Genomic DNA, 27,609 nt, shown 5'->3' with positions numbered 1-27,609 from the left:
TGAATGACAACATAAGAAGAAGGCTTGTGCTAGACTGGGCAAGAACAAGTGAAAAAGAAATACCAATTTGTTATTCTAATTTGTTATTGGAAAATAAAGAGCCTTACCTTTTAAGTTTGGGGCTTCTTCTTTTTTTTAAAAAAAAAAAACAAAAAACTGATGCAGCTGTGTACAAGTTTCTTGCTTTCTATTGAACAGGTGTTGACTTTTGTTAATGGATTGTATAGCCATACTCTGTCAACACATCAGTATTACTCAGTGTTTCAAGAAATGGACTGACTGAGACTTGGAGCCACATTCAAGAGGCATTTTAATTCAAACCTCCAACTGTATTTAAGAAACCATATCTAAAAGCTCCTATCCAAGAGGCTGGAATGTGAAGTATGCAGGAAATGTTATCTTATTGGCCTTGTGTCTGCCAGTGATTGTGAAACAGCTCCATTATTCTGGGAAAAAAAAAAAAAGAAAGAAAAAAAAAACAACTACCATTCCAGGCAAAGAGAGATTCATGTAAACTTGTTAAACCTTTAGGGAAAACAAATAATACAGAGCCTGGAGAAAGTCTTTTGTGCTCCATCACATGAAGATAGTTTTGGTGTGAAAGAGTGCCCTTTGTAAACACTTCCATTAAAAATTACACTTATAAACATATATGTCTAGTACTTCATGTTGGAACTATTTCTTCTTCAAATCAGTTATTCTCAATATAGTCTATATTCACTGGAGATGACAGATTATTCACTCAGTAGTATGTCACATAGGTGAGAGAGCAGAATAGGATACTGAACCACAGTGGCCATGTTTATCTTGCATTGTAGCCCCTGGAGGCAAAGTTGAGTGGTACCTACCCTTTGTGGTAGGTGTGTACTGTGGTACAATCTCATCTCTTGACTCAGCCCAGTCAAAAGGCATGGAAGCTCTCATCCAGCCTGTGGGCCTTACCAAGGAAATGAGCATAGTCTTGCACACACATAGACCTAGAAATTCAGTTGTGGGTGTTCCTCAGGTCTTCATTTCAGTTACTTCTCAATGGCCCTGAAGGATGGTGTAGTGGGTGCATCTACCAGCATACATCATGTGATGTTTGTGAAGAGATACTAGCTGTGGAATTAGGATTGAGGATTACCATACTTCTGCCTCAGATCTCCCAGCATCCTTTTTCACGAAAGTGGTAGACTTCTTTTGCAGACACTGAAACATATATTTCTGTACAAGTATTTCCCTCTCAGGCCAGGTGTAAAGGGAACAAGCAGTGAGATTTTTTAGCTGAGAGATCTAATGTAGGGCTTAAATGAAAGAAACTTATCTCTGGGCATAATTTTAAACATCTTTTAATATTTACACAACCAAGTAAAAGTTATATTATGCTGTGGAGCTATTTCCATTTCTGTGGTCTGATCTTTTCAGCAGTGTTAGGATTTAATTTTGGAAGTTTCCCAGGTTTGCCTTGAAAACCATGTTGAGCTCTGTATCAGCTACACAATGTCAATACACAATGCATTACGTATATGCTGGTTGCTGGCCAGCTGGCATTTTAAATGAGTAGTTCAGGGAAAAGCAATTTTGGTGAGGGCTGACCACAGCTGGCTTCTCATTAGACTAAATTTTCAGGACTTAACATTGCCAAGCCTTTAAAGTCTTAAAGATTTATTTTAAACTTTCTCTGATTCAACGACTTCAAAAAATGAAGGCAGAAAAAAAACCCAACATGTCAACTCTCTGCATATATAACTCTGTGCACTTTATTTACTTATTAAATATGTTTCTGTTATGCTAAATCTGATTTTTGTGCAATGGTTTGAATGTCATGCTTACTCTTGCCACAAAGTAAGTGTGGTAGCTGAAATGCCTCCTTGAACAGATGTGACCACTACATAATGTAAATATTGCCAAATGCTGCCTCTTGGAAGACCCTTAGATAAATGTAAATCTGCAAAGAATAATGTGGCAATACAGTATTACTAAGCCTGTAACACACTAAAAATGGTCAGGAGTTGTCAGAAAGAAGAAGCGTTTGAGAAATCAGAAGGTAGGGTCTTATCATCACTCTCTGCACATAAGAATTTCACTTCCAATTATTCCAAAGTTATAGAAGTAAGATTATCAGTGATTTAAAGCATGGCTTTGCAGAAAATGGTAATTGAAAGTCAATTATAAATCACTGTTTACCAGTAGGGATCTTTCCTATCTTCGGCTTAGGATATTATACTTAATTCTTTAGGAAAAAAAAAAAGTCATGGACTGTTTGAAACTGGCTAGAATATGTCAAATGGAGTAGTGTTTACAAGGAGGTTAGGCTGTTCTAACTTTAAGAGTATATTCTTGTACTGTACAAGTCTCTCTGTAAGAGATAAAATGTTGGAAGAAAACAGTTTAGTACAAGTCTGGATGCATAATTTGCTAATTACCTCTGATGAGAAATAATATTTAAAAGACTTTCAAATAATACTTTTCTCTCCTACACAGTTTATAATTTCAAATGGTAATTGATTTTTTTAAACTGTGAAGGAGAATTTGGAAAAACTGTTGTCCTCTTCTAAAGACTGAGTGGGAAACAGGAGTATCTCTCAGAAAATAAACAAAAAAGCTATGACAAGAACTCAAAAATTCTTACCTCAGAGCTTGGCAGACGTCTTCTGCCAAAAAGGACATGACAAAAAGAGATCTCAATAACATATCCGAAAATACATTTCAAATACATTTAACAAGAGATACACGGTGACTAAAAAAGCAATTACAACTAAAACATGTAAATGGTTAATAGTTAATAATTAATGATTAAAGTGTGGCATATCATTTGCTTTCTTAACACTGTATCATAGGAAAACACAAAAATTAATATATCTCCATGTATTTAATGATGCAAGGAGTCTTAAATATGACTTTTCCTAACTTTTGAATACTTGACTGTTTAGCTTTTGATACTCTTATTCCAAAATTCTATGATATGACATGAGTAAAGAAGTAGTCATTGATTCAGAAAGTTACTGATGTAAAGACACTGTCAAGATTTAAAAAATATGTAGTCTTTTACATTCATTAGGCTAGCCATGAAAATTTCACAAACAAAATTTATCAATGCTCACATGGATGGACATCTCAACAGGAACTAGGTGAAGAAGACCTCTTATCCCCCTGTAGTCCTCTAGCCCATCCTTCCTCCAGCTGTAGTTCAAGGAGGAAGCTGGCTGAACATTGAGGAAGATTGTTTCCTCTCAAAAATGCAATAGCAGTGCATTCTCAGAAAGGGTGATGCAGGAGTTGGAACAATCATCATTTTAGACCTTTTCCTAGAGTGGATCGCATCTTCATACAGAGTTGGTCTGATGCACACTTCTCATTGCAAACATTTTTTCTGACTACCTCAGTAGCTTCCTTGAGAAAGTATTATTTGGAAAACAGCACAATGGACTTTTCAGTTTTTGTAAGCTTGTCAGAAGCAGTTTCAGAGTCCAGTGGTCTCTGACCAGGTTCCTTTATTTATTCCACACAAAGAGGGTTCAATGTTTAATACCACATTTACACATTTCATTATATTTGATTTTACACAGGATTTTGAGATACAGCAGTGTGATGAAATCACAGTGTGAGCACAATATATCAGTTGCAACGTACAACATGTACAAATGTAATTCCCATTTCCAGTCTCTATATGTTCACCATCATGACATTGAGTATCCCCAAGGAAAGGAATGCATGGCATGAAGCCAGTTCAAACATGTTGCCCTTTTTGAAGTTCATTTTTTTGATTGTTCAGTTTTTGTACTCCGTGCTGCTCTGAGCCATGTGTACATTTTCCTCGTAACTGGTCTGGCTAACTCCGGAAGACATTCACACTCTTTTGATTAACTCAGGGAGAATTCAGTGGATCAGTTGATCCACTGCACTGATACAGTCATTAATCTGAAACAAAAAGGCCACCCTCCTGTTGCCTTTGTGTTGAGATGAATTCAGCTGTATGTGCAATAGCTGTGGTCACTCCCTACATTCTTCACTGAGCTTCATGAGCACATTGCTTGTGCCTGTCTCCCCTGAGTCTTCTGTTGTAGGGGTTTGTCCATCAGCCACAAGCATATGATGCCAAAGAGTTATTTGGAGATTATCAGCAATTGCTCCATAGACTACAGCTAGCAAATGCTTGAAATACCATAATTGCTCACTGTCATGAAACCAGTTCCAAATAGGAGGGTCAGACTTCATTTGAAAGAGGTTTTGTAAGTTATTCTGGGGGGATGGGAAACAGAGAGAAAGAAGAAAAAGCATAGAAAGCAAACATCCTCCTCTTCTACCCAGAGCTTTGGAAGTTTTTTTTGTTTTTTTTTTTTTTTTCTAAAATTAATTGAACATGCAATTACATGGAATCTCTTTTTTTCCTTTTTCTTCCCTCTTTTTTTTTCCCATTTTTACTTAGTAAATGCATTTAACATGATCATGACTCAGACAAAATATGCTTGGCCTCTGTAAGTGCAATATGCCCCATTTCCTGCAGCTAGTAGGGAATATCAGGTTTCTAGCCATGACTGAGCAATGCCTGCTGCATTCGGCTTCAGAGGTCTGAAACGGAGTGCCTAGGCTCACTGCTCTGCTCTCTCAGTTTTCAGAAAGTTTGATTTATGCATTGCAGAATCTCTTCAGACATACACTAAGAGCAAAATCTTACTTTGGTGTGTGCTTAAACAGCAGCTTGTCCAGAGGAAAACCCTTAGAAAGAGGAATGGTACTAAATCCATGCTCTCATATTTGCTAAAGTTGGGACTGTTAGAATATTTGGATTTTTAGATCAACGGCCAGAAGAAAACACACAAATAAAGCATTTTGGTTTGGATTAAAATGAATTAAAAAATTCCTGTATCTTGCCAAATAAACACCAAAACAAAACAAAACAAAACAAAAAAAAAGAAAAAAAAATGAAGGTGGACAGAGCACTCGAAGTTTTTCCATGAAATCTAAAACAAAACAGACAAACAAAAATTTATTGTATTTGGGGCATTTCTAAGAAAGGCAAAAGACTGGAATGTGTAAGTTTAAAAAGCTGTTGGACAGTAGCTGTAATCTTGCTCAGTAATTCATTGAGTTTTAGACTCTGCCCAGAGCTTAAGGTCCATCTTCTCGTCTGCCTGTGGCAGTCTGAATTCATATCTCTTAACTCCCAGAAAAAGATTTCAGCTACCAGCCCATATGATGTATGCTGGATTTTTACTTCCTTAGTTTGCAGTTTCTTTAGGGTTGGTCTTACCTATACTTTTCAGCCAAAAGAAGGTGAAAATAACACCTTAGTCTACTCGTAGGAATCTTAAGATGATGTGGCCAATCAAGAGTAAACGCTGTCCAGCCCCAAGATTGCATGGGTCCCCGGTTCTGCTCCAGCTGAAGGACTGTGACACTCCTGCAAAGCATCAGACACCAGATTTTCAGCTTCTGGTATGTGATTAGCACATCTAACCAAGTACATAAAGCAGAAACATAGGCATAGAGAGCAGAAGTTTGTACACACATATTTACACAGCTGAGTAGTCCAGAGGTGTGGGCCTGTCAGGCATAAAAGCATTTGAATCCAGCTCTCTGAAATCAAGAATGAGTTGGTCCAAAGAGACTTTTAAACATTTTGTCATTCCAAACACATTTTTAATAGCTGAAAGTACGAATCCCATTTACCTTCAATTCCTAATATTTTCAGGAAATCTTTTTCAATAAATGAGCGTTTTTCAAGACTAATTTCCTCCATCTCTACGCCTGGCATTGTGCTGATATGCAAAAGCACATTATACAATGCATTAGAGCAGAATATCTGATGGTTCAATAACTAATGATGGAGAAGGGAACCATAAGGACAACTGTTTTATAAGCTTCTCCTTGATAAATATAAGCAGGTAATGTTATAATTTATATAAATATATATCCTGAATAATAATTTTCATGTCCTGGCTGTCCATCTTCTATCTGAGAGCATATTGACCCAATGGTCTTGCACAAAACCCAAATATTGTTGTTCTTCTGCATTGTTATCAAGTTAATTAGAGAACAGAGCATTTCTCCCACTTCAGTACTTCCATCTGTTTCTGATTTACCAGTTTCACATATTATGAAAATGCGCCAGACAGCAGCTCTGTCCAATATGTTTCATGTTCACAGTATATATATGAAAGATGGTTTAGTATCAGTAATTAAGCATTTACTGGCCTTCATTTTAGCTCAATATTTCTTTTGTGGAGAGGAAAAGCTCCAGCTCCTGAACAAATTGTCACAGTGACTCTGCAGTATGCATATGGCATAAGGAAAACTGCATTTCAGCCCCACTCTGGGCCTTGCCAGTAAATTGTTAAATGGTAAAATCCTGATTCATATAAACAACTCTTGTTTACATGATTACATGCCTACAAGTTCTTCCCTGCCCCCCCGCCAAAAAAAAAAAATAATTAAAAAAAAAATCTACATCTCGTCCTGCTATATCTTGTCCAAATATTTACTCAAAGGCAGCCCCTACCACAAAAAGCTTATACCCAACATGGACAAGAGAAGAAGCAGAGGTGGCTACAGCACGGCAGGCAGGGAAAGGCTATGAAACAGATTTCTCCCCAGCAACCAAAAAGTCCACGGCATTACCTGAATTCCAAGTCATTGCTCTAATGACAGAAACATGGAGCTACTGACAGCGCTAACAATGTTTCCAACAATACAGTTTTCTAGGAAAAAAAAAAAAAAGGAAATACCACAGACAAAAAATGTGAGCAATTGCTACATGACACACACACACAGAGAAAAATTTGTTGTCTGTCATAAGGCTGGATGGAAATGGCAACTCAAATCATTGGAGGCAAAGGAAAACACACCTATGCAAAAATAGAAATTGATGGATTTCTGGAATCAATGGTCCCTGTGCCAGGGAGCCATCCCAATTTTACTGGTAGTTTTCTGTCATGGGTATAACAAGGCATCAGAATGAAGCAAAATATTCCACCAGATGCAGCATATTTATATCATCATATTGGGAAGCAGAGGAAATGTCTTAGTGTTTCTAACATGGTAGGTTACATCGAAGAAATCAGGTGACAAAACACAACTGTATGGAAGCACACACACTTCTGAAACAAGAAGCACTCTTTCACGTTACGGTACTTACCCTCTTCTTCATTTCTATCACCTCCAGAGCTCTGAGAAATATATTATAGTGCCCAATAGGTATCATGTTTCTGGCTCATAGAGGATACTAAAATTCCCTTCAGAATTAGATTGTATCATGTACCTTATCATCAGCTGATAAAACACAAAAACTGGCCTAATTCATTTTGATGTTCAGGTTTGCCTCAGACTGAGACATGAAGGATTTCTCCTGCTTCTCCCCCACCAACTACCAATTACGGTGAATACCTTGTAAGGCTTTGGACAGCCTGGTGGGTCTGCAAAATCATACTTACATGCAACTGGTATTTGTCAAAGTGAGTACTGTAGTTATTAAAAGTATACATTCCTTACCCATATAAGGAATATTTCTATCAGACAGTGGCACACTAATAAATACGAGGATTATGCAGTCTTCCAAATTGCAAGAGATCACCTGAATAGCTATGCTTACCAGAACCTTATTCTCTGAAAGAAAATAGCAACCACATTTATTGATATAAATGGCAAGCTTCTTCGTTATGCATGAACCTGACATTTATGCTTTCTAAAACTCCCCAAGGTTGAACATACAGTTTCTTGAGACTTTGGATTCAAAATGGAAAATCTCTTCTGGTCTGAGTTTTTCACCTGGGTGTGTGAGTTCCCCAGTCAGCTGATGTAGCCTAAGATTCCTTAAGCTGCCCTCCTAACTCTGTATCTGTCCACCAGAAGAAACAGCCCAATTTGAAGGGACTCTTCATATTCACCAAAGCCCACTGCACTAAGGATATTTAATAAGTTTTAAAGATTAATTTATACCGTGTCTCTAGTGAGACGGTCACATTGGCATTCACCGTGGATTTATTTACATTCAAAAAGATCTACAACATACCCACTGAAGGACATCATGTGTTAATGTTGACTCAAGGGGTCTTTTTTCAGTGAAAATACATCTTTGGTTCAAAACCTTTTTTTTTCTTTTTTTTTTTTTCTGGAGTGCTGTTTGAAGAAGGTAAGCTAGAAAAGCACAACTTGTAAAACTGTGTCTAAATGAGCAGAAACACACCTTGCACTTGAGTGCAATATGGCTAAAAATGGTGCAAGAAGTTGGTGCTAGAATGGTGGAAGAAGTTTCAAATCCTGCTCCCAGCTGCTTACAATTGCTTCTGCATGCAACCCAACAGCCATCCTGTCTGCCAGCTCTGTTGCCATCAAAGGCTCTTCCTCACCTCTCTCAATCAAAATATTGCCAAATTTAGTTGTTGTTTTAACCAGCTCCCAAGCCTCTCTCCATCAAATTTTGAAAAATCCTGGCAGTCAGGTGAAGTCCCTGGTGACTGGAAAAAGGGAAATATCACTCCCATTTAAAAAAAATAAAAACAAAAATAGAAAGGAGGACCCAGGGAACTACAGACCAGTGAGCCTCACATCTGTGCCTGGCAAGATCATGGAAAAGATCCTCCTGGAAACGATGTCAAGGCACATGCAAGACAAAGAAGTGACCCAAGAAAGCCAGCAGGGCTTCACCAAGGGCAAATTGTGCCTGGACAAACTGGTGGCATTCTGTGATGGAGTGACTGCATCAGTTGACAAGGAAAGACCAATGATGTCATCTATCTGGACTTCTGCAAGGCCTTTGACATGATCCCACAGGACATCCTGATCTCCAAATTGGAGAGATATGGATTTGATGGGTGAACCATTCAGTGGATAAGGAGTTGGCTTGAAGGCCGCACCCAGAGAGTGGTGGTCAATGGCTCTATGTCCAGGTGGAGGCCAGTGACAAGTGGTGTCCCTCAGGGGTCTGTCCTCGGACCAGAGCTGTTTAGTATCTTTATCAATGACATAGACAGTGGGATCAAGTGCACCCTCAGCAAGTTTGCAGATGACCCCAAGCTGGGTGGTGCAGTCAATACAACAGAAGGAAGTGATGCCATCTCATGGAACCTACACAAGCTTGAGTATTGGGCCCACATGAACCTAATGAGGTTCAACAAGGCCAAGTACAATGTATTGCACCTGGGTTAGAACAATCCCAGACATGAGACAGACTGGGAGAAGAAATTGAGAACAGCCCTGCAGAGAAGGACTTGGGAGTTCTGGTGGATGAAAAGCTCAACATGAACCAGCAACGCACGTTTGCAGCTCAGAAGGCCAACTGCATCCTGGGCTGCATCAAAAGAGGGATGGCCCTCTGCTCTGCTCTTGTGAGACCCCACCTGGAGTGCTGCAACCAGGTCTGGGGCCCCCAGCACAAGAAGCACATGGACCTCTTAGAGTGGGTCCAGAGGAGGGCCACAAAGATGATCAGAGGGCTGGAGCACCTCTCCTATGAAGAAAGGCTGAGACAGCTGAGGATGTTCAGCCTGGAGAAAAGAAGGCTCCAGAATGACCTCATTAAGCTTTTCAATACTTAAATACTTAAATACTTCAGTACTTAAAGGGGGCTTATAAGAAAGACGGAGAATGACTCTACTCATTCAGATAATGACAGGACAAGGGGGAATGGTTTTAAACTAAAAGAGGGGAGATTTAGATTAGAGGTTAGAAGGAAAGTCTTCACTCAGAGGGTGGTGAGGCACTGGCACAGGTTGCCCAGAAAATTTGTGGATGCCCCATCCCTAAAGGTGTTCAAGACCAGGTTAGATGAGGCCCTGAGCAACCTGATCTAGTGGGTGGCATCCCTGCCCATGGCAGGGGGGTTGGAGCTAGGTGATCTTTAAGGTCCCTTCCAACACCAGCTATTCTGTGATTCTATGAAATTGCTGAAAGAATAGGACATATCTGAGTCATTCAGACTGACACCCCTCCACCAGAAGGTCCTCTACATGGCAGGTAGCAGCCTTCAGCTGAGGAGCAACAACAAAGTAGCGTCAAAGGCAGTACAGGGACAGACAGGAGCAGAGAAGGATGACTGCCCAAAGCTAAATTTCCCTTTCATGGGTTTAAAAGTATTTCATCCATTCTCTTGTCAGAACTCCTGGGCAGAAGAAATGTCTGTAACTGCTCTGTCACCACACCTTTTGTATTGGATGCTTTTTAAAGAGCCCTATGTTTGCAAAGTTTTTATTCTGCTAAAACTGTTCAAAATAATCAAGTGAAATACTTCATTTATGGGTGGTTGGATAAAAAAACAAAACGCGTTAGTGATTCGATGATTCAAAAGGCTTTTTTTGGGGAGGGTGGGTGGAGGGGTGGAGGGGGACGTTGAGTTGACATGAATAAGCAAACATATAATGACCACTGCCTAATATTTTCTCCTTTGTGTGTGCTATAGTTCTGCACTTCATTTCTCTCGTGCTTTCGCTGAAATTTTCTGTTTCCTGCAATGTACATAACTCCTTTCTTACAAAACTGTAGGATTTACCTTGGAAGCCCTGTGATTCTGAATGCATTACAGAAGACGGAGTCAGGCCAGGGACCCTGCTCACAGTGTGGGAATCAATGAGATTTGGTACTACAGCTCCCTCAAGACAATGCACAGTCGTGATCTGCAGTTTAGTATTGAAATGAATCAACACAATCCATTGTGATGCTTTGAATAAGTAAAAATAAAACATTTCAATGAACTCCAGACTTTTGTATTAAAGTACTGTTTTTCCTAAGAATTTCAGAATTTCCATTCTAAAGAAGATTTTGAAATTTTTCAATTCTGCCCTGTTGTGCAAAGAAATGAACTGCTAAGACACCAGCAATTTCTATGGCAATTCTAAAATTAATGTGGTTCTAAACATGCATAGCATTTTTTGTACTGTATTGAAACAGACTCATGGGTGCAGCAGCAGATGTGCTGGGACCCTTACAAGACCAATATGCTCAGCTTTCCCAATAAGCCACATGATGACTATGTAGTATACAGCAATTCCTACGGGGGTTATTTTGTTCAGTAAAATCAGAAAGAGGTTTTCTCATTTGTATTTTTGTATCTTGATTCCCATGTACTGTAATCCCAATTGCAAATACAATCCACCTAGTTATAACAAAACGTCTTTGTAGAGCACACATATTCTTTGTTTCAGGGCCTGATGTTCGAGGAGTATAAAGGCTACATTCAATGCACTCCAGTCTGCAGCTGGAAAAATGACTGGAAAATTACTTCCTGGCTCGAAGCCAGCACTAAGTTTGCTCAGGACATAAAGCAATACAGGGCATGCAAGGCTCTGATCCGTATCTGGTTTTAACCTGCAACGGGGAAATCCAGCTACTTCTTGTATCTATAATTTGTTACCTGTCACTTACTGACAGCCCAGCACATGCTGGCCACATTACCTGCCAGGGTCCTGAGGTCCATGTGGCCACCTCAGGGCCAGGTCTCACCCTAATACACCTCATGGGGCCTGGGCCTGGGCCTGATCCTCACCCACAGGCCCAAACCCCAGACTGCTCTCAGCCTGTCCCCGTACCCAGGGAGGTACCCAGGGCTGGGGCTGCCATGGTGCCCCCCAGCTGCTTGTTCCTGGTGGGGTGCTGGGACTTTCCTGTGGGCCTTTCTAGTACTCTACTTATTGAAGCTGAGATCATGGCCCAGCTGGCTTGTTGGCTTGTTTCCTCTGTTCACTGTCTAAAGTTATTGCCTTGATTATTGGGCTAAGGGGTTGATGAAGGTCAGCATCTCCTCAGTTTGGGGAAATCCAGCTGTGGTTTTATTAAAAGATTGACCTTTCTTGGGCCCAATGGGTTTTCATGCACCCAGAACCAAACTAATTCTGAAAAAAGGACTAGCACACGGGACATACACAAACGGCTTAGACAAGCACAACTCTCTTCAGCAAGCCAAAACAAAGTGGCCTGGAGACGATAATGCAGTGACTTTTCTCTACACAGAGAAAAGAGATCAGAAGAGACCACCTCTACCTCCTGCCTCCTGAGAGCTCCCTGCAAGAGGGACTTGTCTCAGTCTCCATTTCTTTGGTAAAGCATGTCATCAGCAGCTGGGGCATGGGCACAAAGGAGCCAACAGCCCCAAAGGGTGCAGAGATTTGTGTCTAAAACCTGAATGGAACTGTGGGAAAAATGAACTTGACTTCTGTCTGAGTTTCACCCTTCAAGTACTGACCTGGAGACACAGGGACAAATTCAACCCAGACATGGGAGGTGGGGTGCTGACATCCCATCTGACTTAGGATCACCTTTGCTCATGACATGAGGCTGTTCCTGCCGAGTCACACCCAGCAGTTTCTCCAGAAGTTTATCACATGTGCCAGCAACATGGAGGCCTTTACTCAAAGAGGCCTCGGGGACCTCCCACTATGATGCAAGGATGCTACTTGGCCTCTTCCAGACTGAACACCTCCCCATCCAGAGAGAAGTCTCAGCTAGCACCCAGCTAGGTCCAAAAGCAGGAGACCTCCAGGGCCTGCACACAAGGAGGGGAAAAAAGACATCCTCACCTGCAAGAATCCCACAGCCCCTGGCAATCACAGGGAGCCTCTGATGAGGAAGCCTGGGAAGCGGAGCATAGAAAACATTGCAGGCTCTGCAATGAGCACAGAGACCCAGCAGGAGGACATGGAGGCAGCAGCTGGTGTCTCCACGGACAGTGGTGTCCACAGCCCCTCCAATACCTGCAGGGACAGGAGGTTCTTACCTGGGAGTCACCAGCTCTCCCAAAAGAGGAGGGTAAGTAATTCCCAGGTCATTTCCACCCCAGCAAGAAGCAGTCACAGCTTCAGTGCTATCAGGAACCATGGGAGGAAAGTCAGACTGCCAAAGAAATGGTAAAGTCAGTCAAGCCTTATACTCACATACATCTGGGAAGAGTGGACAATGATCCCTGAGGCTTTATTCACAGCCCTTGTCCCTTCTTCCTCTGCTGCAGTGCTGGCTTTCCGTACTGGAGGAATTATTCCTAGTACTTTTCATAGGCTAAGCAAGTGCTCTGCAAGTGCCTCAGTGACTACTTAGACCAGGAATGGCCTCAGGAGGTTTCCAGTCCAACCGCCTGCCCAAAGCAGGGCCAGCCCTGGGGTCAGACCAGGCTGCTTATGGCTTGGTCCAGTCAGGGCTTGAAACCTCCCAAGGACATAGACAACACAGCCTCTTGGAGTGACCTTCTCCACTGCCACACTGTCACCACAGGGAAATGGTCTTTCCTTATACCCAGCCCGAATCTCTCTTATTGCAACTTGTGCCCATTGTCTTTCTGCATGCTATGAAGAGTCTGACTCCAGCTCCTTGATGACCCCTCAAAAGGTTCTATCTACGTGCTATTTAGTGTCACCACAGCCTTCCCTCCTCTGGGCTGACCCAGCCCAGATCCCCAGCCTCTCTCAGTGGGGCAAGTGCTCGAGCCCTACCAGCTTGGAAACCTCTCCTGTGCTTGTTCTATTTTGTTTCTTGCATTCGTGAGCTTTTCCCCTTTGCAGCTCTAAGCTCCTCTTTTCTTCTCTGGCATGGTACAGCACATTTTGGGAGCTGAAAAGAAGCTGTGACACTGCAATAGGAAGGCAATGATGCTAACATTGCAGCAGCAACACAAGAGTTGTGGCCTAATGGGGACTTTTTCCATTTGCTTTCCCCTGGTTTCCAACAATATGCAGTGCAGGGCTACATCCTCACAACCAGTGAAGCATGGGAAGGTTGCTTTCCTCCAGCCCCACTACACAAACTTCTACTTTCAATTCACATATGGACTGGGGACACAGGTTGCCAATACCATGGAAGACTTTAACCTAACCTTAAATGTTTAGAAAGAAGAGAAGATCACAGAATAAATGTCATAAATAAATCAAAACCCACTACAAAGCAGAAGATGTAATTTGAAATAGAAATCAAAGGTAGGGCAAATGACAAGTACTCTGAGAAATTATGTATAAGTGAATTACCAGTTATAGTGGTAATTATTATAGAAAGATATGGAGGAAAAGAAAAAAAAAAAGAAAAAAAAGAAAAAAAACACTAACAAATATCTAGGTCACTAAGGCAAAGATCTGCTTTAGAATAACATAAAGTATAGCAGCATTCGTAAAGGTATTGAAAAGATTTCCAGGGCCATGTTGTAGCACGTACCTTTACACAAGCATTGAAGACATGAAGAAAACTGCTACTTGTGTGTATGGTGAGGACAGTGATGGGTTGGGATGTTTATGTCCCAGGAGCGGTAACCTGAGCCCTTCACATTACATCTTACACCCAGTATTACACTTGCAGATCAAATAAGTGTTTGAGCACTGCCCAGAAACCTGCCTGTCTGGCAGTGCAATGCAATGAAGAGGTGTGCAAGCTAGCTCCAGCTACAGAAGCAACCGTCCCTTCTATCAACACACAAGCACCTCGGATATGTATTGTCCCTTTAAATCTGCTCAGAGATTAAGATGAATATTAGAAATTTTTAGTTCAGAAAAAAAATAAAAATAAAAATTATCCTGCATTCCCTTCTTCTGTGGATGAACCCTCTTTGGTGCTGATGATGTATATTGCCCAATTTTAAAACAGCTCAGGTCACTGAGAAGGAGACACCAATAGGGAAGTGGGGTCACAGACAAGAGGAAAGGTCTTTGTAGGAGATGGAAAGAAGCAAACACAATGAGGCTTTTGCATAAAATTTCCCAAACTCAGAGCTAATTCTGCCTAAGTGGAACTCTTACTGCTAAGGAAAGCAGCTTAGAAAAAAACTCAGAATGTGTCTGTTTTTTCAACCGTTCACTCTCTGCACTCCAGTGAGAGGCTTTTATTAATTAACCAGAGGGGAAAAAATAGTGGTATTTCAATATATCATATAAATGAAGAAGTTCTGGTCCAAGTCCAAGAGTTCAAGAAGAATGGAATGTGCAAACTCACTTACTACTATGAATATATATTTCTCCCCTTATTCTTGGTTATTGTTTCAGCTCTGATGAGGCCAACCCTAGCTGAATACTAGCCAAGTTGCTGTATTGGGACCTCAAGGATAGACACATGAGTTTCATCTTCTCTTGGTTCACTGGTCTTTGTCCCATCCTTGGCATGTCTGACACCCTTCTAATATGAAATATGGATGTCTGTTATCTCCTCTCAGAAATGGGGCTAAATGGCCTCTAGGCTGTCCTAAGCTTCCAGACACCACAGTGATTTAAACACACTGAATTCCTTAAATCTAGCCTGCAGCATGTTGGATTTACATGTTACTATTCAGTGACACGGGACAGATGAAAGTTAACAGATGCCCAAGATGTGTATGGGTTTCTAAATACAATTATCCTCTACTTCAGTTAGCACAGGAAGGATACAGTGCTAGACAAAATAATAAACACACATGCTTCTGTTTCCTTCTCCCTTTTTTTTTTTTTCCGGATATGTCAGAATCTTTTTGTCTTTTCTATCTCAACTATGTACGATTTGGGGTGGTAGTTGTTCTTTGGATCCTCTCTCTCTGTCCCTCACCCCTCCCTTATGCAGCTATTTTTCTTCTTCCTTGGCTAATCCTACCTTGAGAGGAGCGTTACTTTCTCTCCTGCACAAACTCCTCAGGTTTGAAATCATGTCCAGTTAAAGGGTTGTAAAATTACATCTAAATCCTTTGCTCTGCCTCAGGGAAAAACTCAACTGCTCTAATCTCTGGCTTCCTAAAAAGAAGTCAGAGAAAACTTAACCTGGCAGATTTTGGTTATTGCATTGCTCCCATTTACTTACATTTGAATGAGATTTCCTCGGGTTTATGGCTTTCCATCGTTAGTGCTGTCATCAACCCATTGAATTTCAGCCAAAGAAGGCAGTAGAAAGAGTAGTGAGGGTACCCACTGGACTGGTTTCAAACTGGAGTTTGAAATCTAACATAAGGCGCCTAATATAAATACAGTTCATAAGCTCTGCATCAACCCTCTCCTCTAGACTGTCATAGTTACTCATCATATGAAATTGATTTTGTGCTTTTTAGAAGACCCATCTTTACCACAGCAACCCACAGCAACTAAACAAAAAGTTCACTGTTACACACATCTATTGCCAAGCTTAAACTCACTTATAGAGACATGTTGCAGTCTAATTCAACCTGTGGGTGCCACGCTCCAGTGCTGATCAGGGATGATACTGAGCTCACCAGCCCCGTATGTGGTGGAATGACTCAGCCCAGGCCAAATACTTAGCTAATGGTAAGTACAGTTTGGGTTTGTTTGATCTTTGATAAAAAGTTTCAGATCATTTTTCAATCACATGATGACAACAAGGCCATTCTAAGCAAAACCAGGTACTTTTTGAAATATGAGATTCTGCAAATCTTGAAAGCAGATTAATTGCTTTTGCTTTAAGAGAGGAAGAATACAGCTACAGTAAGCTAGTTATTGCTGGGAGCGAGAGGTCAAAGGGGTAAAAGAGATAAAGCACTCTCTTTTAATGATATTTTCCTGCGAAGGCAACAGTGCATTTTTACATTGTGGTTCCAATATAACAGCAAGGAAAGGACAGACTCCAGTGTACTACTGACTTTAAAAGGATGCAACACCTTTAAGTGAATTACATTGTTTTAGTGGTGATGGTGTTTATTATTTTGGATTTGTAAAATTATAGAAGTTACTCCAATGATTAATGTGATTGTAAAATTTTGTGCAGAAATCATCAAATGAAATATTGCAAAAACTTCAGTACAGAAGGGCTAAGTCTGCTTTTGAAAGCCAAATAATTGGGATAGTTTTCAAATAGGTATGTTGATAGCCTTGTAAAAAATCATTGTAGGGACTGATGGATGTTTGTCATTTTACCCATTACAAATTATCTTACTGCAACACCTTGAGACCCCAGCAGAGATCAGAGACACACTGTAAAAAACAATCAGCTGAAATGATAGTAAAAAAAACACAAAACAAAACAAAAAAAATGCAGTTCAAATACAAAGACAAAAATTGCACAGGAAAAGGGGAGTCACTGAGTGATATGTGGTGACAGATTCCAGTCGTACTTCTCTTCCAGTAAGTTATTTTCCCTCATTTCTGCTCAACTGAAAATACATTTTTGTGATGTTTCTTATTTTCCTGTAAATATTCTTACAAGGTTTGTTTTTACAGGCCTTGCTAATTGTGGCTTTTCAATAGTCATGAAAAATAAATTATTATTACTATTACTGATATTTCTGGGATGTGCATATTTTTGTTCTGTCTTTCATACTATGAAGAAAACCCCACAGAACAAAAGAAACTGCAATATTTGGGGGGAGAGGGGGAGACAAACAAGGGGATGGTTTTGAAAATGCAAATATTTTAAGTATCGTGTTTTAAAATTATAAGGAAAAATGGTATGTAAAAGTTCACTTTTACCTAAGAACTGTATAAAAGTAGATATATATAGCAGAATGTTGCATATTTTAGAGATATGTGAATAACAAAATTAAGAAAATAAATTTATTTGTAAAGAATAAATAACTGATGCCAGTCTCTTTTACATTTTAAGTTATCTTAATTTGAAATTATATTTGAAAATCATTTTGAAAACAAAACAACCAAAACCAAAAACAAAACAAAACAAACAAACAAAAACAAAAAACAGCAGAAACTGAAAGGATATTTTATATATTCTAACCTTCTCCCCATTGTAGTATAAGGCTTACTGCATGGCTATAGCATAAGAATTTATTTTTCTGTACAAAAAAAAGTGGTGAAGTGAATCTACTTTTGAGTAGTAATCAAACCTATCATTTCCAGGTTTGTTTGTGTATTTCTGGAGGAAACATTTCATGTCATACATATCACATCAATTAAAACTCTTAAATCAATTAAAAATAAAAATAAAATCTCCACTCTTTCAACTACAACACACAAAGTGTTAAGTGCATACTGGAAACACATCTTGTTTGGTTGTTCGCTTCAGCAGAAGTGGTGGAGATAAGAAAAGTAGAGCAAAAAGATGAAAGGCATCCACGCCAACCTCCCAAGGTCTCCTCTACTGCTCTCATTAACTGCTCCGTTAAACTGGCTAAAAATGTTTTAGGAGCTTAATGGAAATGGTTTTAGGTAATTGTTCTTCTCTAAACTTCCTCTTACTTGAAGTCTAAATAATTTGGAGTGAGAGGAGATCAGAGGCAAGTCATAGGTTAGGGATTATGAGATTACAGAGTGTCCGCGGGAGGGTGTAATCCTCAACAAGGCTCTGCAGGGAAGTTCTCTCTCGCTGCTCCGCTGCTCTGTGTGACCACGCTGAATACTTTGGGGCTCTCTTCCCCCCGACTGAGCTCAGGCATTTCTGAAGGTCCCACGAGGCAGCAAGGCCCTGGCACCGTGCGCCCCTCTGACTAACAGACAAATCACAGAAATGCAAAAACTATGGGGGAAACTCAATGTAAACAAAAGCAGGAAGTGCTGCCTTTGTGTGTGTGCACACCAGCTATGCCTGCAATGTCAGACTAATCAATGTACTTTTGGACATGGCAAAGTCTCATTATCTATTTCTATTATCTATTCCTATTCAGTGCAGCAGTTGAAAACTGTCTGCTTAGCTTTACTTTGCACACAGCTGCTTGACTGATTAAAGTCATAAAATTTACCAATCACAGACCATTAGCAATAAAGCAAAATTGGTGAGTCATAGTTCAAAATACCAAGCTTTCAAACTCAAATATGGAACATGAAAAACAGGGTGTGGAAAGACGACTTTATTATTACAGGCTCTGTCCTTTGCCTCTGCCCCGGCTATTTTCCCCTCAGCTCAGCAATAGAGCACTGCCCAAAACGGATCCTAAGAAAGCCCCTCCCTGACAAGAGGCCTCCAAGCAGGGAAAGGGACAGGGCTGAGACATAATCAAGGTGACTGTGATGACACTGGGAGGTTCAGGAAGAAACAGAGCTGCTCACCTGCCCTTCAGCCCAGTCAGGGTATCTCTGGAGCAAAGATCCCTGAGGAAGCTTTAAACAAGCTGGTCTGGGTGCAAAATCAGCCAGACCATGGAAATGTAGAGTTCCCAGGGGTGTTTACCACTCTATGTCTTCAAAAGAAATTAAAAATTGTTTGTAACTCTGAAGCAGATTAAGGTCCTTGGCAACACAGACTGGGAACAAGCTATGATGTGTCCCATCTTGACTGCTAACAGCACTATGTATTATCTTGGATCATGCAATACAACAGGACCAGATGGGATGTGTCACCATGAGTGTATAGCAAAAAGCAAACAAAAGAGATTTGAAAAGGGGGAAAAATATGCAGGATCTGACCAGCGTCCATGGTTCCGCTTTCCTGCAAAACCATCAGATGTTGAAATATAAAAGAAAATAAAAAAAAAAAAAAAAAAGAAAAAGAAAAAAAGAGAGAGAGTTATGTTTTCACTGGTAGAAAGAGCCCCAGAGGTCAGGCTACCTCCAGCTGACTCCAAGGCTACCTCCTTGACATTTTAGCTATGTAGATGTATCAAAATCATCCAGGCCTCAGAGTACATATTCCTTTCAGTGATGTCTCATGTCTGGAGAGACGACACTACCCAAGAGTCTAGTTTTATCATTACTGTTATCTCTTTACTGCTCTTTCATGAGAGATGAAAACATTTTGCTCCTGTTCTAATTTTGTTTACCCTGAGGTCTCACTATGCAGAATGCACTGCAGGTCCCATCCAGCACTGATGGACTCCTTACCTACATCTTGCAAAGGGTCAGATCCTCCAGAATTCCTTTAGGAAACAAAACAAATTGCCTGCTGTTCTTCTCTTTGCTTTTTAGTCACTTACTTCCTCTTCAGATCCCTGTTTTTTCTCTCCTGTTGACTCACTTCTGCTTGTGCCCTGTTTTCATAAAGCTGTTACCCTGTCACGTCTCTGTTTCCTAATACTCTATCAGCAAATAACAGAATTTTGCAAGTCTCATTCAAACTGCAATAAAAGCAACATTAGTTATCATGCAGGAGTTTAGGGACATTCCTGCATCAGGGCCAATCTTTACGGGAGAATAGGGGAGAATGGTCCTAAACTTTTTGCCATGAATAATTCCATACATTTACTTTATTTTTTTTTCTCTACTTCCACATTGTGTTTAGCTTTCTTGTTCAGATGAACCATATAAAAGTAAACACATGCTCAGAAGATTAATGAAATCAACACACCGAATTAAATTTACATACCTAGATATGTTTATTGTTGTTGTTGTTTTAAGATTGTGGAAGGTTTTCCAACAATTTCTGCTGGCTTCTATTACATGCAACAGTAGATATTAAAGTGCAGGTGGACTGAAAACTCTTAAATTCAGGAATAACCTCCTTTTCTGTGACTAATATAAACTGACCTGAACCCCAGTCTTCATTTGGCTCCTCTTCTGAAAGAGGCCCTATGAGTAAGGAGAGGCATAGACACAGTCATAGGCTTAGTAACTTAGTCAGAAAACCTCTCAAAGTAAAGAAAATCTTGCAAAAAATAAGCATGAAACACCACAGATGATGTTGTAACTTATTTCTGTTTTATTTTTAAAGACTAGAAGCAGAATGTGTACACTGCCACCAGCACGGAGAAAGGAAGTTTTCTTCACTGTGCCCTCTATTACTAGCACAGGTGAAGCTGACGTTTATAAATGAATGTAATTAATCTGTTACGTCTTGTGTATGTCAGAAAATAGCATTTGAAAATGATTAGAAATTAATAACCTAAAGGACAGTAATTGGTCCTTTTTCCAAGAGACTACAGCTTTTTTCTAATCATATCATAATGTCACCTGCTTGGATCATTTTTCAAGCTTGCAACACCCTGTGCCCTTGCTGTGTTCTAGAGCACACCTATCTGATTGTACTCACTATCTTGCTCTTATTTTTCTCCTGTTTTGAAAAAAAAAACAAAACACAAAACTCCTTATGTGTACTCATATTTGTACTGACGGAGTACCTGCCTATGCTTTTGCATGATTGAAAGCTTCATCCTTAAAATTGAGTTGGAAATGAAGAGGGATAGTGATGGACTTCATCCATCACTAAAATAAAACCCCTTTTAAAATACATTCTTCAATATCGGAAACAAAAATGCACTTTGAAATGAAAATGAAAAACATACTCAACTGAGTTAGGGAAGGGTAATAAGATAGGCAGTAAAAAAAAATAGTAGGTGGAGTAAAATAAAAAATCTTATCACCTCTTCCTTTTCCTCAGATAAGAGCAATTTTGGATGCTCTAACACCAAGAGTATAGTTATACTTTTAATGATAATTTCATGATAAAGTCTGAGTAGGCAAAAAATATCAGCTGCCTATAGCCTCAAGATAAATCAGTTCAAATAAAAAAAGCAGGAATAAGAAAGCCAGAATTGTATTGTAACAAAGAACTTCCTGAGAAGCTTGTTTTTGCTGTTATGAACCTCTGCCTTTGTACTGATTCATAAGATCTGTTAGTACAAATATTTTATGGCAATAATACATACAATGTCATCGGTCAATTGACTTTTGGTAATATTTCTGCAACTAAATATACCCATCTATAAAAAGGCAGGTACCTGGCCTCCTCAGTGCAGGGAAACAGGCACTTCCAAGAGATGTTCAATTCACCATGAACAAAGTTAGGTGTTCTACAGAAGCAGTACGAATCATCTCAGAGAGGCCCTCAATGGTTAAATGCAAAGAGGGATGAATCCAGCCTTTGTGGTTTACTACAGTATAAAGTCTCAAGGGGACCTCTCCAAAGATGGGAATAGTGTAGGAGAATTCAACCTCTGACAATAAATAAATAAATAAACAATCTCTGAGGTTTTTTTTGTTTGTTTGTTTTTTTAAAGGCTATTTACCACTAGAAGTTTGATCCTACACCACCACAGGAGACTAAATCCTTTGACTAGTAGCAAAATAAGAGAGAAGTTGTGTAAAAGACAGCTGGAAGAAACTGGAAACAAGGGCGTACCAAAGCAAGTTAAAGTCATTGCAGGGCTATGAGGCCATAGGTCTGAAGTCCCCAGAGACCAGGAACCGTCAGTCAAACAAGCATGGAATGGGCACTTTCCAATTCACCTACACCCTGCTGCCTTAGAGAAAGGCAAATATTCCATTCAGGTGATTTTCATCAGTCTGTTGCTAGCATCAATTTTCACTCACAAATGGGGAAAAGTGAAGCATCCAAAGCTTTCACAGCCATGGACTTTCAGTTAAGAACTGGTACCTCCCACAATTCCCAGCATGAAATTAGGTAAAGACATCAGTTACTATTGCCACTTTTTAAAGTAAATTCCAGGCAAGAGATCTTAATTAAGACACCTTACTATGTAACATAAGGAAGCACAGCCATGGGACATCTTTAATAAACTATATAAAATTGATTGCATAATTGTAACCCTCAAAAGAATGGATTCACCTCACTGAATTTCAGAGTGTTTTCAATGCTGTGCTTCTAATGGATGCTTTTCTCAGGACTCTGCTTTTGTTGAAGCTTTACCAAATTAGTCATCCTCCTTGACTTGATCCAAAAGTATATATATATATAAAATAATAAAAAAAAAATTGAACAGTCTCATTTTAAAATCTTTTAAGTTTTCTTCTTCTGCAGCCATAATCAATATCATTTGTTTCAGCCAGGTTGATGATGAGTACACAAAGCAAAGCTGTTCCAGCCTTCATATGGGCCCAGAAGGAACCCTGGGTCTCCTCTCCATGGGTCCTTCAAAGCCAGTGTTAAGTCCTGCCATTCAACCTAACATTTTCTCCCTTTAGAGCCTTTCTGAAGTGTCTCCACAAAATACCTCTTTTAAAGCTGCTTTTCAAAATAAGAAATCCAAAAAATAAATTTAAAAAAATCTATCAAACAAAGAAAAACAAAAAAAATAAAAGGACTGCTCAGAAGTTAACATAAGCTATCTTTTCACATTTTTGCTGAGCCCAGCCGTATGCTCAGAAGTGGATTCCTACATTTTCCTGGTGCTTCAACCCCACTCCCTCTTGGGCAACAGCTCCTCTGAGGACAAATCCATCCCTAGGCTATTTTCAGATAAAATCTGCTGACTTCTCCAAATCCAATCCCTGAGGAAATTGCGGATGGTTGAGAGAAAAGGCACAGACAGAGATGAGCCCAAATTGTTTAAAATGTCGGGTAAGCCCAAACATGCAATCACCTTTTCTTTGCATCTCAGTTTTTATGGATTTGTAGTCTCACGCCTTTGAGAGTCAAACTCCTGCTGCCAATGCAACTTATTAGCACTCCTGCAAGACTCACCCACCCATAACACAGCCATTCCTGGGGAAGTGGTAGGGCAAATGTCTGAGAAAAGATGGATTTATTCTGCTCTCCATGGCATGCTATAATTGATCCTTCCCTGTATCCCGCTCTCCTTCCCTGTATCCCGCTCTCCTTTCTTTCTCTTGGCCACTGAGCTGGCAATTACTGCAGACTAAAGCTGTGTATTCAGTGTACTAGGAAAGAGAAAAATGAGCTTGTCCATGTCAGAGGGAAGGAAAGAATATAAATTGAGTCATATCAGCCACACAAAGGAAGGAGGAAAAAAAAAAACACAACACAAAAACACAGAAATGAACAGTTCAGCCATTCCCCAAACTAACAGCTGAGTAGGCTTTAAGCTGCCCCAGTGAGACTCCATGCTTTATCAATAAATTGCATTATCTCAGCCTTGATTATTTCTACTACAGCAGGTATCTGCAAAGTTATCAAGACCCTAGTGGCTTAATAAGATCCCGAAGAGATAGAGTTGATAATTGTTTCCTGACAGCTTTATGTCCGCAACTGATGCGTCTTTTAAGGTTTTGGTGTTCTTGCAGGCAAGTCTAAAGAGGAACATATGTTGTGTCTTATCATGTGTGGATTGTAGGGTGGTGCGGGGGAGAGCTGGAGGGGGAGGTGGCATTGATTTGGAGCAAGGAAACCCCTTCTTGTCAGTCAGCCTTGAGAGCTGCTTAGTGCCTTGTTAAATACACTGATAAATGCATATCTCGGTGAAGCTCCAGGAGGACTACTTCATGTCAGGAGATTTTATTTTGCAGATTGCTCTCTAGACAAGAGAAATCTGATTTCTGAACCTACACAAAAGGCTCGCTGTGCTTTGTGGGTGTATTGATCTGGCAGCACCACAGCAGCTGTGAGCTCGCATGTCTGTGCTGCCGGCATAATCAGAAACATGCTACATGCAGGATGCAGCAAGCTTCAAGAGCTTAACAAGCCAGATAGGGGGCCTGTCAATTCCTTTCAGGGCAAACAGCAGGGTAAAGAAGCAGCATATATGGAGAAATATCAAAGCTATTGCAACAAAAAAGGGATGAGGAAATGACAAAAGAAAATTAAAAACCGCAAGAAAATCACTGAAAGATACAAAGCGTCAGCTTATTCACCTATCATATGGATATGGTTGCTTTGCAGTACTCACACAAATGCAATATGCAGTAGAATTACATTTTGAAAACCAAAAACCTCATTTCAAAATAAGTCTGGGTGATATTCTAGTCTGTTTTCCTTTCTCATATTTTCCAGCCGTCATGAAGCCCTCCTGTGTTGAGCAAAGCTTTTTATGGTAGGAAAGAATCTGCTTTGCTTGTCTTTATGTTTTTCAAGCACCTTTCATCATCATAGAACATCATTTTTTTGGCTTGTGGATATGTTTATATATTATTTTTATCCTGCTTTCAGTACATATACATTTTCTCAAAATGGCTTTCTGCTAAATGTATGGGCTGACTTTCACAGTTCCCATTTTGCTACAATACTTATACCTGACATTGTCTGAAATGATGGTTTCTGTTCAGGCAGTAGCACAGTGAACAAAAGAAAGGTGATACTGGTAGTTTATAGCATATGGACTTGGCTTTGAGGTTAGTAAGTAAGTCATTAACATATGGTTTATTCTTGCAAATGCTCACACACAGAGCGCCTTCAGGCGTGCGAGGAAGCACAATGAACCAGGGGCACTTCCTCTGCATGACTGTGCAGAACGCCTCTCAGTTTTCCTTTTTCCACTGACACACCATGGAGAGAGCAGTTGAAAACCTGTGTGTTCTGGTCAGAGCTAATGCTACTGCAGTGATGAAATGTGCTTTTGTTCTCTATGCTTATGATTTGTGCATGATGTAAAAAGTATGGTAATCTCAGTTCTGCTTTCTCTTCCAGTGCGTGAGCTGTGTGATCCCTTAAGCATGCTTTGTTCCCAGGTAGCTACCCTCACTACACATTCATACTGCTCAAAATCAATCAGGCTTTTAAAACAGCTTTTGCCTTTCTTTGTGTAGTTAAATGTAGAAACTCCTTTCATAATTTTAAATAAATGAAAAGGTAGGATCAGAGGAGAATTAAATTAAAACAGAGTGGGAACAAGTGGTTCTGACCACAGTGGTAATATCTGGAAACCAACAATTATCTATCTTGGTAACTGTGCAATTACTATAGAAAATACCTACCAGTGAAAATGCACAGTAATGCATCTCTCTCCTCTGATGGCTGGGTCATGGAAAACATCCATTAACAGAAATACTGGATCTTATTCATCCAAGAACACCAAGGTGAATTAGACCTAACTATGTGCCAAAAAGACATCATTCCTCTATCTTTTCATTGGTAATTAACACCGGCAATTTAGAAAGATAGATGTATTCATCATACAGCTACATAAACCACTCACATATTCATGGAATAGCCTGTCTTCCCTCTAAGCTGTAGATATGAGTCATTTTAAAATTTCTTTGTAGGCCTTAAGTGTCAAAATTGTGGCTGTCAGCCACAAAGCTCTTTTGAGCTAACAAACAGGGCCTTGTCCAGTAAGCTACAGAGACCACAAAGCTAAGTCACTAAACCTTTCTGTTCTTTAGTTATTAAGCTGGAAAACATGGACACTATTAAGGACTCATTCTTTAATGGGTAGGGCATGGGTGAGGCAGAGGGCTCCACAACTCCAAGAGCTCTTGCTCAGGTGACAACATATTTAGAATTATAGAATCATAGAATCATAGAATATCCCGAGTTGGAAGGGACACATAAGGATCATCAAGTCCAACTCCTGGCACCGCACAGGTCTACCCAAAAGTTTAGACCATGTGACTAAGTGCACAGCCCAATTTCTTCTTAAACTCAGACAGGCTTGGTGCAGTGACTACTTCACTGGGGAGCCTGTTCCAGTGTGCAACCACCCTTTCGGTGAAGAACCTCTTCCTGATGTCCAGCCTAAACTTCCCCTGCCTCAGCTTAACACTGTTCCCACGGGTCCTGTCACTGGTGATAACGGAGAATAGGTCACCTCCCTCTCCACTCCCCCTCGCGAGGAAGTTGTAGACTGCGATGAGGTCCCCCCACAGCCTCTTCTTCTCCAGGCTGAACACGCCAAGTGACCTCAGCCACTCCTCATATGTCTTCCCCTCTAGGCCCTTCACAATCTTCGTCACCCTCCTCTGGACACTCCCCAACAGTTTAATGTCCTTTTTGTACTGTGGTGCCCAGAACTGCACACAGTACTCGAGGTGAGGCCGCACCAGCACAGAGTAGAGCAGGACAATCACTTCCCTCAACCAACTAGCAATGCCGTGCTTGATGCATCCCAGGATACGGTTGGCCCTCCTGGCTGTCAGGGTGCACTGCTGGCTCATATTCAGCTTGCTGTCAACCACAACCCCCAGATCCCTCTCTGCGGGGCTGCTCTCCAGCGTCTCGTCACCCAGTCTGTACGTATAGCCAGGGTTGCTCTGTCCCAGGTGCAGGACCCAGCACTTGCTTTTGTTAAACTTCATGTGGTTGGTGATCGCCCAGCTCTCCAATCTGTCCAGATCTCTCTGCAAGGCCTTTCCACCCTCATCCGAGTCCACAACTCCTCCAAGTTTGGTGTCATTGGCATATTTGCTCAAAACACCTTCTAGTCCTACATCCAAATCATTTATGAAAACATTGAAGAGGACTGGCCCTAAAATGGAGCCTTGAGGGACCCCACTAGTGACCATCCGCCAGCCAGATGTGGCCCCATTTACCAAAACCCTTTGAGCCCTGCCCATCAGCCAATTGCTCACCCATAGTATGATGTTTTTGTTTAGCTGTATGATGGACATTTTGTCCAGTAGGATCCTATGGGAAACCGTGTCAAAAGCTTTGCTGAAGTCCAAAAAGATCACATCAGCTGGTTTCCCTTGATCGACTAGATGGGTGATCTTATCATAAAAAGAAATCAAATTTGTTAGGCAGGACCTACCCCTCATGAACCCATGTTGGCTGGGACCTATGACTGCATTGTCCTCCAGGTGCGCTTCAGTAACTTCAAGGATCATACTCTCCATAATTTTACCAGGCACTGACGTGAGACTGACAGGCCTGTAATTGCTAGTGTCTTGTTTCTTACCCTTCTTGAAAATTGGCACAACATTTGCCAGCTTCCAGTCCAATGGGACCTTTCCAGATTCCCAAGATCGTTGAAAAATAATTGAGAGAGGTCCCGTGATGATGTCAGCCAGCTCTTTAAGTACCATGGGATGAATACCATCCGGACCCATGGACTTGTATGGATATAGGTGGAGCAGCAAATCCCGCACACGTTCAGGGTTGGTTGGGAGTTTGTCATTCCCACCATCATGGTCCTCCAGCTCAGGGTACCCTGGGTCCTGAAGCCCATCATCAGTGTTGAAGACAGAGGCAAAGAAGGTGTTAAACATCTCTGCTTTGCCTATGTCATTGTCTGTGAGG

At 40.6% G+C, this 27,609-nt stretch overlaps 1 long non-coding RNA gene across 4 annotated transcripts in view; it reads right to left on the bottom strand.

The window, feature by feature from the left end:
• LOC106042564 (uncharacterized) overlaps positions 1 to 27,609 on the bottom strand; it is a 69,367-nt gene that overhangs the window by 28,724 nt on the left and 13,034 nt on the right. For all 4 annotated transcript variants that reach the window (XR_010826331.1, XR_010826334.1, XR_010826329.1 and 1 more), the window contains 2 exons: positions 5,237 to 5,386; positions 108 to 4,946 (listed from right to left, as the gene is read on the bottom strand). This is a non-coding gene — a long non-coding RNA (uncharacterized lncRNA). The remainder of the gene's footprint in view (positions 1 to 107; positions 4,947 to 5,236; positions 5,387 to 27,609) is intronic.

Source organism: Anser cygnoides, chromosome 1, assembly GCF_040182565.1.
Source record: "Anser cygnoides isolate HZ-2024a breed goose chromosome 1, Taihu_goose_T2T_genome, whole genome shotgun sequence".
NCBI lineage: Eukaryota > Metazoa > Chordata > Aves > Anseriformes > Anatidae > Anser > Anser cygnoides.
The sequence above is the reverse complement of the archived record's forward strand: the minus strand, read 5'-3'. Positions and strand labels throughout refer to the sequence as shown.